The 16,166-nt window shown below is 39.1% G+C and overlaps 1 long non-coding RNA gene across 1 annotated transcript in view; it reads left to right on the forward strand.

Moving 5' to 3' along the window:
* Positions 1-16,166, forward strand: part of LOC120529654 — a 126,294-nt gene that overhangs the window by 83,955 nt on the left and 26,173 nt on the right. The window contains exon 4 of the long non-coding RNA XR_005633787.1: positions 4,984-5,126. This is a non-coding gene — a long non-coding RNA (uncharacterized LOC120529654). The remainder of the gene's footprint in view (positions 1-4,983; positions 5,127-16,166) is intronic.

Here is a 16,166-nt window from a genome sequence, read left to right on the forward strand (position 1 = left end):
GGCATTATTGGAAGGGCTTTTGGACTCCTAGTCCACAACAGATATTGTCAATTATTAATACATTTAGTCCAAGCATGGAAAGTGTGTTTTATGATCAGAATCAGTCAGTGTAGTTCACAGGATGGAGTAGTGTTATGGTGTATAAAATCTATAAATTATTCTCTATATTTTTATTATTATATTTTGCTCAATCTCAACAAGTTGAATTCAGATGCAGGGCGCTTGTATAGGCTATTAAAATAAAAAAGGCATATCCTCTTCCCTTATACCTCACTTTTATAACAGTTGTTCACAGCATAGTGCTAAAATGGTTTTACAGCCTGGGAAAGGAAGTCTGAGCCAATACCTCAGGGTATTGATTACTTTATGGATGGGCATCTGGGACAACAATTTGGTTTACAGCCTGGGAAAAGAGGACATGGTGATGTTTTAGGCAACATCAAAAAATCTTTATTATCTGGGAAAAGATAGATTAAAGAGTCTGAGCAAAATTCATCCATCATATTGACAACCAGTCAATCAGGAGCATGTAACAATCATATGTTGTGAAACCACGGCATGAAACTTTATAATAAATATGCCTCATTTGAAAGCAGCGTCAGAAAAGAAAACAAAGACACATATGGCCAGTTTTCATCCAATCGTCAGTTAACAGTATTTTCATGAACATCGATTGCTAAATCAAACGCCACCCTGGGACATTCATCTTTGACATCACTGATTACATTCATTAAGCTTTTTCTAAAGACTATATACTGTATATACAGACTTTTCTATCACTCCTATTTTCTATTATTCTTTATTCCAGTGGTATTATTATTATTCCTGTAATAAATACCATGCTGCTTTTAACTCTCTATGCTTTGGCTTAATGTCTATAGAGTGATTGAAGTAATAAGTTAGATTTCTTTGAGCACCTGGTGCAGCCAGAGATTTGCCATTATCTCTGTGCTGCAAGGTTTATTAAGGCTGTGAGTGAGAGCTCCACCCCATAGTAGTGGGGTGGGGTTCCCATAGTAGGAAACAAAACGTAAAGTAAGGTATTCTTGGCTGATAAATGGCCTATAGTCAAGAGTGCTGAGCCTTTGTATGTTTAAATGTATTCTTGTAGACCAAAAGTAATATTTGGGTCCAATATATCATTAAAACATTGTATGTTGTTCGTGCCGATAATAAGTAAGTCTCTTGAAGTGCTGAGAGAGTGACTGGCTGTGTTATTCCTAAAGCACTAGTGTGGTTTAAAGTTTTAGAGGTTAATCAGCTATGTGTGTGTCATTCATGGGGCACTGTTGTGGTTAGGGTCTGTGTGTATGCATATAGCTATGTATGTGTGTGATAATCTTAAAGTGCAACAGTAGAGCAACCCGAAAACAAGCTTGACAAGTACACTTACCCTTCAGAAAACAGGTAAAGGGTAAGTAGCAAGAAATACTACGATAACACAGGTAGCATGACAAAAAGTGGTTTTGGGTTACACATATAAATGACATATAGACTGAGAGCTCATAGCAGAGGATGTTGTTTGAAAACGAAAAAATCTTTACACATAAACCTGGAGGAGGTGTTATATAATGTACATTACAAAAAACAAATTCATCTGCTTTTACGCATAAAGTGGATGAATTAAGTACCTATGATTATATTAGAGAGTTGTGTTATTTTCCTTTTATGTTGATTAACTCATTAACAGGAAAATTCAAGTAAACTCCACTTATCGTCATCCGAAGGTCTTATGCTATACTGTAAATCCTCCTAACGGTAAACTAATTTTACAAAGATTAAATATGGCTCAAAAGAAAACATTGTACAAAATATAATATGTTCATAAGCTTAGATACTGAGAGTAAAATGTCAAAGGAACTTGCTATTGATAGATTAGTGGGAATATTAACAGGTTTTAGGCATCAAACTGTTTACTTTGGCTATTTCTTTTTATAAACTTTTTACATTTTCATCACAGGGCACCATAGAATAGTTTTAAATAATTTATTTTGAAATGAGATATACATTTTTGGGGGCTAAAGGAAATGACAGTTAAGCGGAAAGCCAAAGATTTGTAACCAGGAATTCAATTAACACTAAGAGAATCAAAACAAAATGCAGACTAAAGAAGTAGCTGAAACAAGGGATTCTGAAAGTAAGAACCAATTATTACTAAATGAAGACACTGCAAAAATATAAATCATATAAAGAGGCTTTAATCTAAAATCCTGCATGATGAGCATAGTGTGTCACACTCTTTTACAACATCAGAAAATGATGTGTCAGGCCATCAAATTAAGCCTAGTCATGGTCACAGCAACTTGCATACATGAACAAAACACCAAAAATGGTATCGACTGCAATAAAATTAATTGGCCTTGCATAAAAGGTAAAAAAAAAATGGAATGACAACGCAAAAGAAAAAAAAATGTAAACAATAAATATGTAGGAATAGAAGCTGGCAGCAGACATTTTTCAAATGTGTCTGGAAATTAGTTATTTACCAGCAGAAAGATGAAGGACTGGCATGCTGCCACCTTCTCTTTTGATTTCTTTACACTTCTTTGCAAGTGGTTGTTGTTATGTAGCAGTCTCTCATTTTCTGAAGTTCTCTTCTGTGTCATAATTTTTAAAAAGTCCAGACATCTTATGCAATTGAGCACTTCTGTCACTGTGTTTTGAAATGTGGCAGGAAGATCTCCCACTGTGAGCAAAGAACCACAGCTCGGACATTGTGGTGTTCTCTGTGACCACACAGCATTTAACACTTCTACTGCACCTGCTTCATCTTCTGTCTTTACATTTGGCCTGCCATTTACACAAACTATATAGCAAGTGAAATTGAGCAGTTAAAAGCATTTCAAAACAACAAAGAAAAAACAGTTACACATATATGGATGACACTCCGTTGTTCCTGTTTAAAATAAACATTGTGTCTCAAGGCGTTACTGTTTTCTATAAATATGTGATTAATATATGATACTATTGGAGATCACAATGTTTGGGATCCAGGTAATGCAGTTATCACTGAGCATGATCTTTTCCTTCTGCTTTATCATAAATAGTTTTAATAAGCTAAAATTGAAGAAGAAGAAAATTCTGCACATAATAACAAGCTACTCCTGCTTTACATTCAAATTTCCTATGCTTTAGTTAACTGGCTCTTTTTGAAAATTTGTGTGTTATGTTTGGTTCCAGTACATCCTGTAGTATGAACATTTTTACAATAATCTTACTTATAAGAGGAATCAAACCAAGAACAGGATAAAGCAGTGATTTAATGCGTTTCTTTAACTAGAATTGACTGTTACACTGTCTTATTCATAGATTGCACATTATTTGTCAAAGATGGAGGTCAGGGGTGGCGAACTCCAGGCCTCGAGTGCCGCAGTGGCTGCAGGTTTTCATTTTTACCATCTTCTTAATTAGTGACCACTTTTTGCTGCTGATTATTTCTTTTAATTAACTTGACTCAGGCCCCATAGTTGTTTCTTTTTCTTTAATTAGCAGCCAAACAATAATGAGACGCAAAACAAGCCACCATATGACAAGCTCACCTGTGCCCATTACACAATATCTGAAATTAAAGAGAGGTGATGGTCTTGGTAAGGTTGATCTGTCAGGTCACCTCATTTCGAAATGTGTGCTGTGGCAGAATGATGTGGCAGCAACAAACCGTGGAATTAAATAACAGGTTTAATTAACAGTAAGAATTAACTTTTCATTAAGAAAGTGATTCGAGTGCAATTGGTTGGAGTTTGAAGCCCCAGTTTAGCTAGTTATCTGTTAGCTCGTTTCACATCTCATTTCTGCTTGGCTGTCATTTAATGAAGAAAGGAATCAATTCAGAGGGCTGAACTCTTTTAACAGGGCTATTAAAGTGATGGGGAAAAAGTTAATTAGCAGTGAAAACTGGTCACTGATTAGGAAAAGGGTTAGAATGAAAACCTGTAGCCACTGCGGCTCTCCAGGCCTGGAGTTCACCACCCCGCTGTAGGTAATTTCATAATCAAATTAGGAAACGTGGCCATATAACTATTAGTACTGTTTGTCAAAGATGTAGGTAATTTTATAATCAAACCAGGAAATATGGCCACACAACTATTAGTTACGAGTCAGTACTTTGTCTCACATTAAACTTACAGGCTGAATGCAAAAAGTGGCTTTTTACCTGTGAAGCTTACATTTTCCCATTTTAGAAATAATTAATGCCTTGTCACAAGCTGCTAGTAGTTCAGGACTAACCAGGATCAGGAGTCAAAGCAAAATATTAAGGATGAGAGGATGGATACAACAGTCTCTTAAAAAGTTCTGGTGCCGGAATATATACAGTGCACACACACACACACACAATTTATAAAGAAAAAAATAATCCACAAGCTTCTTGAAGCAGAAAAATCATTATATGTAAATAATAAATAAATAAATATATATATATATAAAGTGAAGAAAAACAAAATACTCAAAAATAGGGCTTTACCTCAAAGGCAATTTTCCCAGTCCTGGAGAAAAAAAAATACCTGGACAATATTTAAAAATAATTACGAATTCAGCCCCTCAACCTACATCAGTAGCCTAAACTGAGTAATAGGAGTCTGTTACACTCCACTAAAGCAGGCAGAGCCTGAGTCACACTGAGGGCTCATCAGCACCTCCCTACAGTAAACACTACACCCTTTTTGAATTCTCTTTTCTCCCTAAGTCAGGTTAACCAACTCCGAGCGGACGATGTTTCAACCCTTATAAAGATGATGCTATTTCTCTCTCACACTACCCTGCCACTGGATGGAACTAACTGCATTCCCTTAAAGGTGAAAATGACCTGTATAACTCAAAACCAAACTAACCCTAATACTACTACCTACCAGAAACAATAATACCAAAGCTAATCTCTCTTTTATACATCTACGGGTTACAATAATGCAAACTCAAAAAAAAAATTAAACCAAAACAAACTCAATACCCTTCAAAATACCTTCCCCCAATGTCTGTTTTTTTCAGCTTGCTGAGCACCGTGCGTGCACCCAACCAAAGTGCACCATTTAAAATGTCATCTTGACTGGAACACGTTCCTTTATTTGCAAGAAGATGGCTGGAGAATAAGGAGCTACAGTAATGCCCCCTTCATGCGTGGATGACCGATAGTAAGTCCTTTTACTTAAATCCTTTACTCTCTGCTTTTCCCTGTGACTGGAACTGTGCTGTTTAAAAATCTCATCGTGCTGCCATGTGCTCAGAGTTGTGTGAGTTTCAGCTGCATGTTAGTTTGGGGATGTGTCTCCATGTCACATGCCTGTCGTCTGAAAGAGCAGAAGCTTTGTTACAATGAGATAGGCAGACAGAAATGTTATAACAAACAACAGTACTTCATCAACACAGCTAATGATAAGAGATCTATTGTCAACTAATAACAGGCATGCAAGAGAGAGTGATGGACCAGGCTGAGTTCAGATCAGCCAAAAGGTGCCACATGTTTACATTTAATTGCATTGTTAACATTTGAAAAGATCTGCTCCAGCTTGCTGTTTCACTAAGTGGAACATGATACACACTGATTGATGAGAGTCATTGTTCCTTCCAAAGTCCCATGGCCAAAGTCACCACATGTCCAGGTATAAGTAAGATTTACATGTTAGTGTTTTTCGTGTTTTCATTTTTTTAGCATTTCACTTGTATGGGCTTTTTCACGTAAAAAGAGTTTTTTGGTGGGTCTAAATGTTTTTTGATTTCTCTGTTGTTCATTGTTTTCATTTTTCTAGAAATTCAAATGTATGAGATATTTTAGTTGGTTCTTTAGTATGTACTGTCATACTTTACTGCTATACAGTGATCCCTCGCTATATCATGCTTCGACTTTCGCGGCTTCACTCTATCGCGATTTTTTTCTCATACACGCTTACGTCACTAAACATGCGCTTTCTGAGAACTTTTATCTAAGCCCTATGATGGCTCCTAAACGTGCTGCTTTTTCTAAGCCTTCTGACAATAAAACTAAGCGCTGGAGGAAGATGTTTACTATCCAGGAGAAGGTGAAACTCTTGGATATGATTAAAGATGGAAATACCCTACAAAAGCCTCCTCACGCATGTGAAAAGACTGCCTATCAAGATGTTCTTCAGCTGCGCATCCAGACACCCACTGCCTACTCCTAGTACTCCTTTAGCGGAAGAAGACAACAACGCACCTGCTGAAGACAGTGCACCACCTCTGAAGACTCTCCTACTGAGGTCGTGCCTTCATAGGTTAGTGGTTGTGTGTAAGAACTGTGTGTGTTTGTGTGCAATAAAATGTACAGTACAATAATCTACTATATAAAATCGTTCGGGATTGTCCTTCCATCCCGTGAGTGCAAAGCGTAGCGGTATTCCGCTTATTACAGACTTACTACTTGTGGCTTAAGGTACGAAGCGACGCGATGTGAGCAGAGTTCTGGTGCTCTCATCGTTCCCTTGCTTTTGTGCGTGATGCACTGGAAAAACAGACAAAATTATGTCTCTGGAAATAATTAATGGTTTTTTTTTTATTTATTTTATTAATTTTATTACAATCCATACATAGCAATCAAGTTTTTACAAAAAAAAAAAATTATGTTAAGAACAAATCGATCCCCACCCCTGGAAATAATTAATGTTGATGGAGTACAAATGCCTCACCACGTAGTAAATATCTTGGGAGATGGTGCTTGATTATTCTCATCTATAGCTTATTTAGTGCATGAAACTCCGTCTTTAGCGGTACAGATTTGGGCTGACATTGTACGACTTTGGACAGGCACTTGAGGGGATAAAAAAAAACTTAGGTTTTCGGGAGATGTTATGAATGGGCACTTTGATGTTCTCATTCCCTACACTTACATGCCTGATGTACACATAGAGCGCACAAAAATTGAGGATAAAAGTCGGTCGCTTTAAAAGGCGAGTGCGCCTAGTAATATGATATTTGTAACGTCTAATATGTCTTATTTTCTCTTATTTTGTCTAATATATTGGGTAATACAAGTGTAATGGTGACTAAAGGATGTTATTTCATGTCTAGAGGGCTCTAATAATGTTAAAAAACGTATTTAGAAGGTCGTAAACAGGTTTTCCATATTCTAACTGCGAAAATAATCGATTTATAAATAAAGAATCCTACTTCGCGAAAATTCATTTATCACGGTAGAGTCTGGAACGGATTAACCGTGATAAATGAGGGTTCACTGTACTGCCATGCCGTACCACTGCTATGCACTGCAACCATCTAGGGAAAACTTGAATTGCTGCTGGAAGAAGTGTTGGTGAAGCCATCAGGGGATGCTTACTTGGTGGTCTGTATGTGAATCCTAATAGCCCAGTGCAGTGATGTGGACACTGTACTGTTAAAATTGGCAGTGAAATGTAAATCTGATGTCCTGGCCTTCTGTGATCATAAATGATCTTTGGTGTCTTTATCAAAAAGAGGTATGTTTCCCACTTTCCTGGCCTTGTCATTCTGGACTCCTAATCATCCCATGGCCCTTATTTACTAACTCTTTTTCACCCATTCACCACCTAATAGGTAATGTGTGGTGAGCATACTTGTGCAAAAATGGCTGCCATCATATCATCTGGGTGGAGGCTGCATATTGATGCTGTTATATATGGTTCCCCACTGCCTATGTAAAGTGTTTTCAGTTGGTTAGAAAAGCGCTATATAAATGTAATTAATTATTATTATTATTAATATTGTGCATTCTTTTGCTTGCTTTTGACAACATTAATGCTATCTTAAATTTGGACACAAAACATGCTGCTTTTGTTAGTGCTTTAGACATACTAGATAGTGTAAATGTAAACCAAATAATATAAGACTGAACATCTGTTAACATATTAGTTTTTGCTTCTGACAAAACAAAATTGCAATGTTTTTCATTGTTAATTTATTATTAATTTTATGATTATTATTATATTTTTTTAATTTTTGAATTCCAGTGATCTATTCGGATAACTGTTAAATCAGTAAGATTCTATTGTTTTACAGACCACACAAATAAATTGTTCATAGTGATTTTTTTTAGTTTATATTGACTACATTAATATTAGTAAATAATACAATATCCACATCAGATTATATATTAAAAAAGAAAAGTGGTACTGGAATTATTTCTACTTGAATTACCTATTCTAATGTTTGCATGTAAACACTCATTTTATTGAGTGTGTCATTTTATTGCCAGCCTTAGAACCTATTAAGATTTAAGATATAAAGGTGAAAAAGGTAGGTTATAAAATTAAGGAAATGCAGCCAATACACAGGTGCCTTAATCAAAAATTATATTGGCACAGCCTTTCAAATCATAAGCAATTAATGTCAGACCAATGTACTGAGGATTTCAGACAAATTTTTTGCTAATAGTTAATAGTACAAAGTAGACATAGTAGATGATTTAATTTTCATTTTCTGAAAAGTTTTATGAAAGCTGCTATATAGCATAAAGAATTAAAACTTTGACCAAAAAACTGTATTTTATTTGTTGCAATATTATTAGATGTAAAAAATATATATTGATTACTATGCAATTTAAAAGCTAAAAAACAAAATTAACACATTTTTTAAGTACAACTAGGACATTTTTGATTTTGGTTTTTGTTATTAAAATAATTCTAACTGAAACCTCTTAGTATTAATGTTACAGCACAGTTTCAATATTAACATGTTATACTGTATAAAAGAGTTTCTGAAGTGAGAGAAAGTTTTTAAATATCGCATATGCAACCTCACTTGCCTGTAGCTAATTGAGCTGTAAATATAAAAAAGACAAAGATAATCAACCTAATGTTCAATCTTACATGAGTCGCGCAAGCCATTAGCTGAAATTGCTATATTATAAACATCAGTTTAAACAGCACTCCTGAAGACTGTTTGGGAGTTATAACCAAAAACCTTTGGAGAATATTTACATATAGAAAGCACTCTTGGCAATGTTGCATAGTGTGTTGTCAAAAACTCCACACAGAATCATAACAAGGTTTGGGGAAGCCACCTGTATATTTGGCATCCTGGCTGCAAAGTCGCAAAATGTTATACAGCACTGATGTGCACAAAACCGAGTCCAAAACAGGGGGGAACAGAGGGAATAAGGAAAAGGTGGAGGCTTTTAAAGGGGAACACAGGAACTGAAATCAGAGGGATTGGGTTCATAAGGGTCTTCATCCATAGGCTCGAGACCTGAAGTGACATCAAAGAGGCCAGAGCCAACAAGGTCTTCCTCCATAGGCTCGGACCTGGAAGTGACGTCAACAGGGCCAGGTTGAATCTTTCATGGATGGTCTGTAGAAAAGCGAGAAAAAAAATCAATGCACTCTGCCGCATCCCAGTCTGACTTAGAATTGACCTTACTCAAGCCCTTTAGCTGCCTCCCATGTACACGTGTGTGACAAGGCCCCCGCCTCAGCCCAGACCCATTGGGTTGGGCAGTCCTGACTGAGAGGTTGTGAACCCGAGAAAGAGCATTGGCGCTGTCATGGAGAGAGCCTCGATGATGAACGAGCAAAAACTTGTATGGCTGTAGGTCAAGAAACCACCGGGTGACCCATGGATTCGACTCCTTTTGCAGGGCCATCCACTGTAAAGGTGCATGGTCCTTGACAAAGGTGAAATCCCAGCCCAACAGGTAGTAACTCAGCTGCGAAATCACCTATTCATTCGCCAAAGCCTCACTCTTCACCGCTGCCTACCTGGGGCCTCATGTATAAACGGTGCATACACACAAAAATTTTGCGTAAGCCTATTTCCACATTTAAATCGCGGTGTATAAAACCTAAACTTGGTGTAAAGCCACACACATTTCCATGGTAGCTCATACCTTGGGGTACGCAAGTTCTGCGCTCGGTTTTGCAGACTGGTGGCACCCAACATGAAAGCAGTGCTATTGTTCCTGTGTGGTTACCCTTTCTTTTTTAGATCCACATCCCTGACGTGGCTTTATAAATACACTGAAATTAACCGTATATTGTTTATTAGTTTAATGCATCCGATTGTAATTAACCTGTAACAATAAAATGGTCCACGGAATGGCCAAACTATTCCAAATTCCATAGCTGCTTTAGCGTTGTTACTCTCACTGCACCTTCTTTTTCTTCTTTCAGCTGCTCCCGTTAGGGGTTGCCACAGCGGATCATCTTTTTCCATATTACTCTCACTACACCACTCGGAGCAGCTAATCGGAAAGAGAATTATCAGTATAAAGCATCAAGCAAATGCTGCCTCAGCCATGCTGTCTATTGAACTCCTCTCACACGGCAAACGCTTCAAAACCTTTCCTGTACGGACCCAGAAGTTCAGAAACAGTTTCATCCCAAGAACTATAAACACACTCAATCAGTCCATTCAGTGCTCCTTTAGAACTGTTTATACTTATTTGTACAATTACCTCACTGTGAGCTTGCACTACAGTTATAATATTGCACAACCTGAGCCACTTTATAAAGCGCATATTTACAGTACATATGATGACAATATCATCTTTAAGATGAAATGCAGCAAAATATGTTTATGATATTATACAGATAAAACTTTAACTTTATTTAAATAATCTATATTGTTAATAATTAAAGATGTGAGGACACGGTGTCGCTGCGCTAGCAAGGAGCTGGCGCTCCATTCAAGGATTGTACCTGCCTCGCGCCATATGCTTTCTGGGAGTGACGTGACACTGGAAGCATAGAATAATTATACTACGAAGATATTTCTATGTTCCTTAAAAGTTTTGTAGAATCTGCATTCTAAGCTTACAGATGGCTTAACGTCTATTACAGAGCTGATTGTGTGCCGATTGGGTATTTGGAGAAAAAGAAGTAAGGACGGGAATTGGAGGTTAGTACATTTGAAAGAGACAGTACTGCTGCAATAAATTATTTCATTGAAGGTCCAGCACAATCACTGCTCCACCGTGTTCCCATGTTTAATAACATGCTTTAACTCCTATCATCATGAAAATGATATCAAGTATACATCTCAGTGTTTTAATTATTCAGAGAGCTGTAATATTACGAATGTAATGGATTCTGTGTCCTGTCGGTGGAAGAGAAAGCCCGGAAGCACCTAGTGATTCACACACATAGAGCACATAGAAGATCAAATACAAAACAAAGCATTTAACGCGCTACTTTAGTTACGATGGGATTTAAAAAACTAGTAAATTAAACAATTTTAAGATGTAATTTATGATGTTCTACTTTAATGACAAAATAAACTATGTGATTAAAGTGGAAATTTCAAGATTTTGTGCTTTTTTCCCCACTGTGTGCCTATTTTATTTTTTCTGTACCCTAATAAGCTTTCATATGACACTCAGATGATGGGCTACGACTTGCCTTTTCACAGCGACTTTGATATCTGACAACTTCTTTTTTATTTCAGGCACTATGCGACTTTGTGAACTGCAGCTTTCAAGTTTCTCCGACACTTTATGTCACTCGATCAGCTTCCTTTTGTTGTTTATACTACTGCTTAAACCAACAAATAGTACGTTTTTCTTTGCCTCCACTTGGCATTCGCTGAATTTCTTCTATTACCCCCGGGCTTTTGCCATTGCCTTTTCACAGAACACTAAGCTTAAGGGCTATTTATATTGATTTGCATATTCAAAGATGCGTAATTCTGGGAGGAGTTGGGGTGGGACATCAGGCGCATGCACGTGTGTTACTTTTCACGCTGACCGGGATTTATGTAGCAGAAGAACGTGGAAGTTGGCGTTCACACAGATTTATGCATCTGGATTTTTTTGTATGTACGAACATTTCTGCTTTTGTGCTTACACCATGTTATAGTGTGAATTCTACGCACACCATTATGCATGAGGCCCCTGGTCTCCCGTTCCAACAGTTTCCGACTCAGGAACATGATGGGGTGTTCCACACCATCAACGTTTTGGCTCAGCACGGCCTCCAGGCCTGTTTCCGAAGCGTCCGTCTGGAGGATGAAAGGTAAAGAAAAGTTAGGTGCTTTCAAAATAGGTCCAGACGTAAGGGTCTGCTTCAAGTCACTAAATGCAGCCCCTGTCTTTTCAGTCCATACCACAATGTCTGGGGTCCTCTTCTTTTTCAAATCAGTCAAGGAACCACTCTCTCCGAGAACCGGGTCACAAACCGTCAGTAGTACCCTGCCAACCCGAGAAAGGCTTGGACCTGCCGCTTGGTTCGCGGATGGGGCCATTTTAAAATGGCACCCACTTTGGAGCACTGTGGCTTCGCGGCACCCCAACACACCAGGTACCCTAAATACTTGGCTTCGCTCAATCCAAAACATTTCTTGGGATTAATCCGAAATCCGGCCTCACCAAGTGTTCACAATACAGCTTTTACCTGATGTAGGTATTCCATCCATGTGCTGGAAAAGATGACCATGTCATCCAAGTGGGCAGCACTGTGTGAGTTATGAGGTCTGAGCGCTTTGTCCACCAGACGCTGGAAGGTTGCCGGAGCCCGTGTAACCCAAATGGAAGGACATGACACTGCCATTGTCTGCTAGGGGTGCTAAACGTGATCTTAACATGGAGTCCGTTAAATGAACCTGCCAGTACCCCTTTGTCATGTCCAGCGTGGTCAAATACTGAGCTTGTCCAAGCCTCTCAAGGAGGTGGCAGAGCGCTTTGAGTTTTGAGAAAAAGCGCTATATAAATGCAAAGAATTATTAAGATAAGCATCAAATTGGGAGACTTGATTAAGTTGACGGAAGTCATTGCAAAACCTCCAACTCCCATCTGGCTTAGCGACCAAGACAATGGGATTGAACCAGGGACTATGACTTTCCTCGATTATTCCTAGTTCCAGCATGTGCTTAATCTCAAGCTCCACTTCAGTTCTTTTTGCCTCGGGAAGACAATACAGACGTTCTGAAACTATTACCCTGGGCTCTGTCACAATGCCGTGTTCAATTAGAGAGGTCCTTCCGTGGTTTTCACTCACTACCTCCGGGACGGACAGGATAACTGTCACCAAATAGTCGATAAGTCCTTTCCTCTCCTTAACTTCGTATGGATATTGCCAATGGGCAAGTAACTTAGAGTGAGAAGTAGGTACTAGTACCATGACCCGATCTCCCGAGCAGAACTCCTGGAGAGACGTGCCATGGTCGTAATATCGGACCTGTGCTGCTTGTGCCTCTTCCGTTTGACTTTTGAGGAGGGGCCAAATTTTACCAAATATATTGCGTAATTGTGCGATATATTCCAATATATTTGTAGAGGGAAGAGCCTCTTCTTCCGATCCTTCTTTTAGAATATCTAATATGCCCCGGGGTTGTCGCCCATACAATAATTCAAAAGGGGAGAACCCTGTGGAGCCTTGTGGGACTTCCCGATAGGCCAAAAGGACGAGGGGGAGGAGCTGATCCCAGTTCCTTCCATCCTCGTTGCCCACATTACGAAGCATTTGTTTGAGAGTCTGATTGAATCTTTCTACCAAACCGTCGGTTTGAGGATGATACACCATGGTCTTTAGATGCTTTATTTTAAGTAACTTGGCAGTCTCCTTGAACGTCTCCAAGATAAAAGGTGTCCCTTGGTCAGTCAGGATTTCCTTAGGGATGCCGCATTGCGCAAAGACCCCTACCAACTCTCGTGTGATGGCTTTAGAAGTAGCTAAGCGCAACAGAACAGCTTTGGGGTATTTGGTAGCATAATCTACAAGGACTAAAATGTACTTGTGTCCTCAGGCTGAGGGTTCTAGGGGTCTCACTAAATCAACCCTGTGAAATTGGACATCAATTAGGGGAATAGGACCAAGAGGAGCATGGTCCCTCCTAGGAATTTGTCACAATTGACACTCCGGACAGGAAGTCCAAAAGCGACGAACCTCCTCATTGATTCCCGGGCAATAAAAATGGAGCTTGATCCGTTCCAGGGTTTTCTCTGCGCCCAAATGGCCACATAGGAGGTGGAAGTGTACAGACCTGCTGCCGGAATGTCAGTGGGATTAGCAGTAGCCTTCGCTCCTGTCCCTTAATGCTCTGCTACGCTATAGAGAAGGTAATTTTCCAGAACAAAGTGAGGACCCTGTGGTATCGACTGGTGAATATGCTGGCCATTGAACAGGACCACTGCATTTTTGGCAAACTTAAGGGAATCGTCATTCCACTGCTCCCTTTAAAAAGAAGCCGGTGTCTCTCTAAATTGAAACTGCAAAATGGAGAGAGGGTCAAGGCCGACCTCAAGAGGCATGGTTTCCGCCTGGTCCGTCTCGGCGCTAGTGGATGACTGCTTCGTCTCTCTCCACTGGCTGGTTACGCGGCGTGGAGGCAGCTTGAGATGGCACATCTCCATCTACTATTAGGCCTAAGTTAAAACCAGGAGTGATATGTGTCTCACCGCTTTTAATTTTAGACCAGTCCCGCCCCAGTATCACCGGATGCGGCAGATTTGGGAGGACCGCCATGGTTAATTTTTTTACCAATCCTCCATAACTGATGACACAGGTGATTTCTCCGTGGACACAGGTGATACTGGTCTTAATCTTTAACCACTGTCGCAGTATCACAAACCGGCGGGCGACAATGGTAATGTTGCTCAAATCAAATAAGGCTTTGGACCCGTTTACAATCACCACTCCTGTGTGTGGGACCGCTAAGGGGTTAGTCAGAGCACACCAACCCCTCCTCTCCCTCCACCTGTATCCCTCCTCGTTCCCAAGCGGTCTGCGCCCCCGGGACTCCGGGGATGTCGGCACAAGCTCCGGAAGTGACATCAACAGGGCCAGGTGGAATCTCCCGTGGATGGTCTGTAGGAAAACGATAAAAAGAATCAGTGCACTCTGCCAAATCCCAGTCTGACTCGGAATTGCCCTTACTGAAGACCTTTAGCTGCCTCCCATGCGCATGTGTGTGACAGTGTGTATCCTCCTTGAGTTCAGTTTACTGTTGTCCTACTTCCATGGCAGTACCTTCATCTATTAGACAAAAAGTAGTTTAAATAAAGTTGTGTATTACTAACAGAATGTTTGCAAAAACCATTTATGTAATTTCAGTCTATACTCAACTACTGTATAGTTTATAGTTCAACACAAACTGCTTAATGACTTATATTCTCTTCTTGTCTCAGAAGACTAGTTTTATAAAGGTGACTTTGTATGTAATAAAATAGATGTCCGAAAGGCCCAATTAGTATGCTGTGTGATTTGTATATTCATAATAAATCCATTAATAAATAATAAGGGTTGGTAGAGAAATAATAAATAAGATGAATATATTACTAAATTCCATTTTTCAAAGGGAAAAAAATGAAGAATATAAGATATTAAAACATCCATCTTGGTCCCATCCCCTCCACCTGAATTTCAGTCATCATCTTCATTTTGTTCCACACGCCCAGGCTATCTTTGTGTTTTTCTCTTCAGCATACCATCTATAACCTCCACACCAAATCTTTCTTTTAACATGGCATTCATATTCCTCTAAATTCTCTTTTTAGCTTTACTTCATGTTCCATTTTCAGGTCTCACTGCCATAGAGCATGCTATACTACTTCTCATAAAGCTTTCATAAACTTTTAAATCAATGCCAGAGAAAGACTCCTCTGGAAGTCAGAAAAGAGACTGACTCCAAGATTTGATTTTCTTTTATTTGATTCTAATTTCATTTGACACTCTGATTTTAATTGCTGTGACCCCACCTCTGTCTGCACTCAACATGTAACTTAAGTAGCAGAAGTCCCCAACTTTTCCCAAACAACTCGATTACCAATATTTATTAAATGAAAAGGTTACGCTCATCATTCACATACTACCCATTACACAACTTTGATGTGTCCACTTCTGACAAATTGTGCATTGGTTGAGTTTCTCTAAATACCTCTACTGTATGTGCTGCATGTCCATGCACCTGCTTCTTCAACTACAATGATCACCTTGGTCTTTTCTTCATTTACCTGGGGGTGTTTTGCAATAAAATTGTGTTTTAGAATTAGAATTAGAATTAGAACAATCTAGACGAGAACAGGCCATTCAGCCCAACAAAGCTCGCCAGTCCTATCCACTTGCTTCCTCCAAGAAAACATCAAGTCGAGTTTTGAAAGTCCCTAACGTCTTACTGTCTACCACACTACTTGGTAGCTTATTCCAAGTGTCTATCGTTCTTTGTGTAAAGAAAAACTTCCTAATGTTTGTGCGAAATTTACCCTTAACAAGTTTCCAACTGTGTCCCCGTGTTCTTGATGAGCTCATTTTAAAATA

The sequence above is a fragment of the Polypterus senegalus genome, chromosome 1, assembly GCF_016835505.1.
Source record: "Polypterus senegalus isolate Bchr_013 chromosome 1, ASM1683550v1, whole genome shotgun sequence".
NCBI lineage: Eukaryota > Metazoa > Chordata > Cladistia > Polypteriformes > Polypteridae > Polypterus > Polypterus senegalus.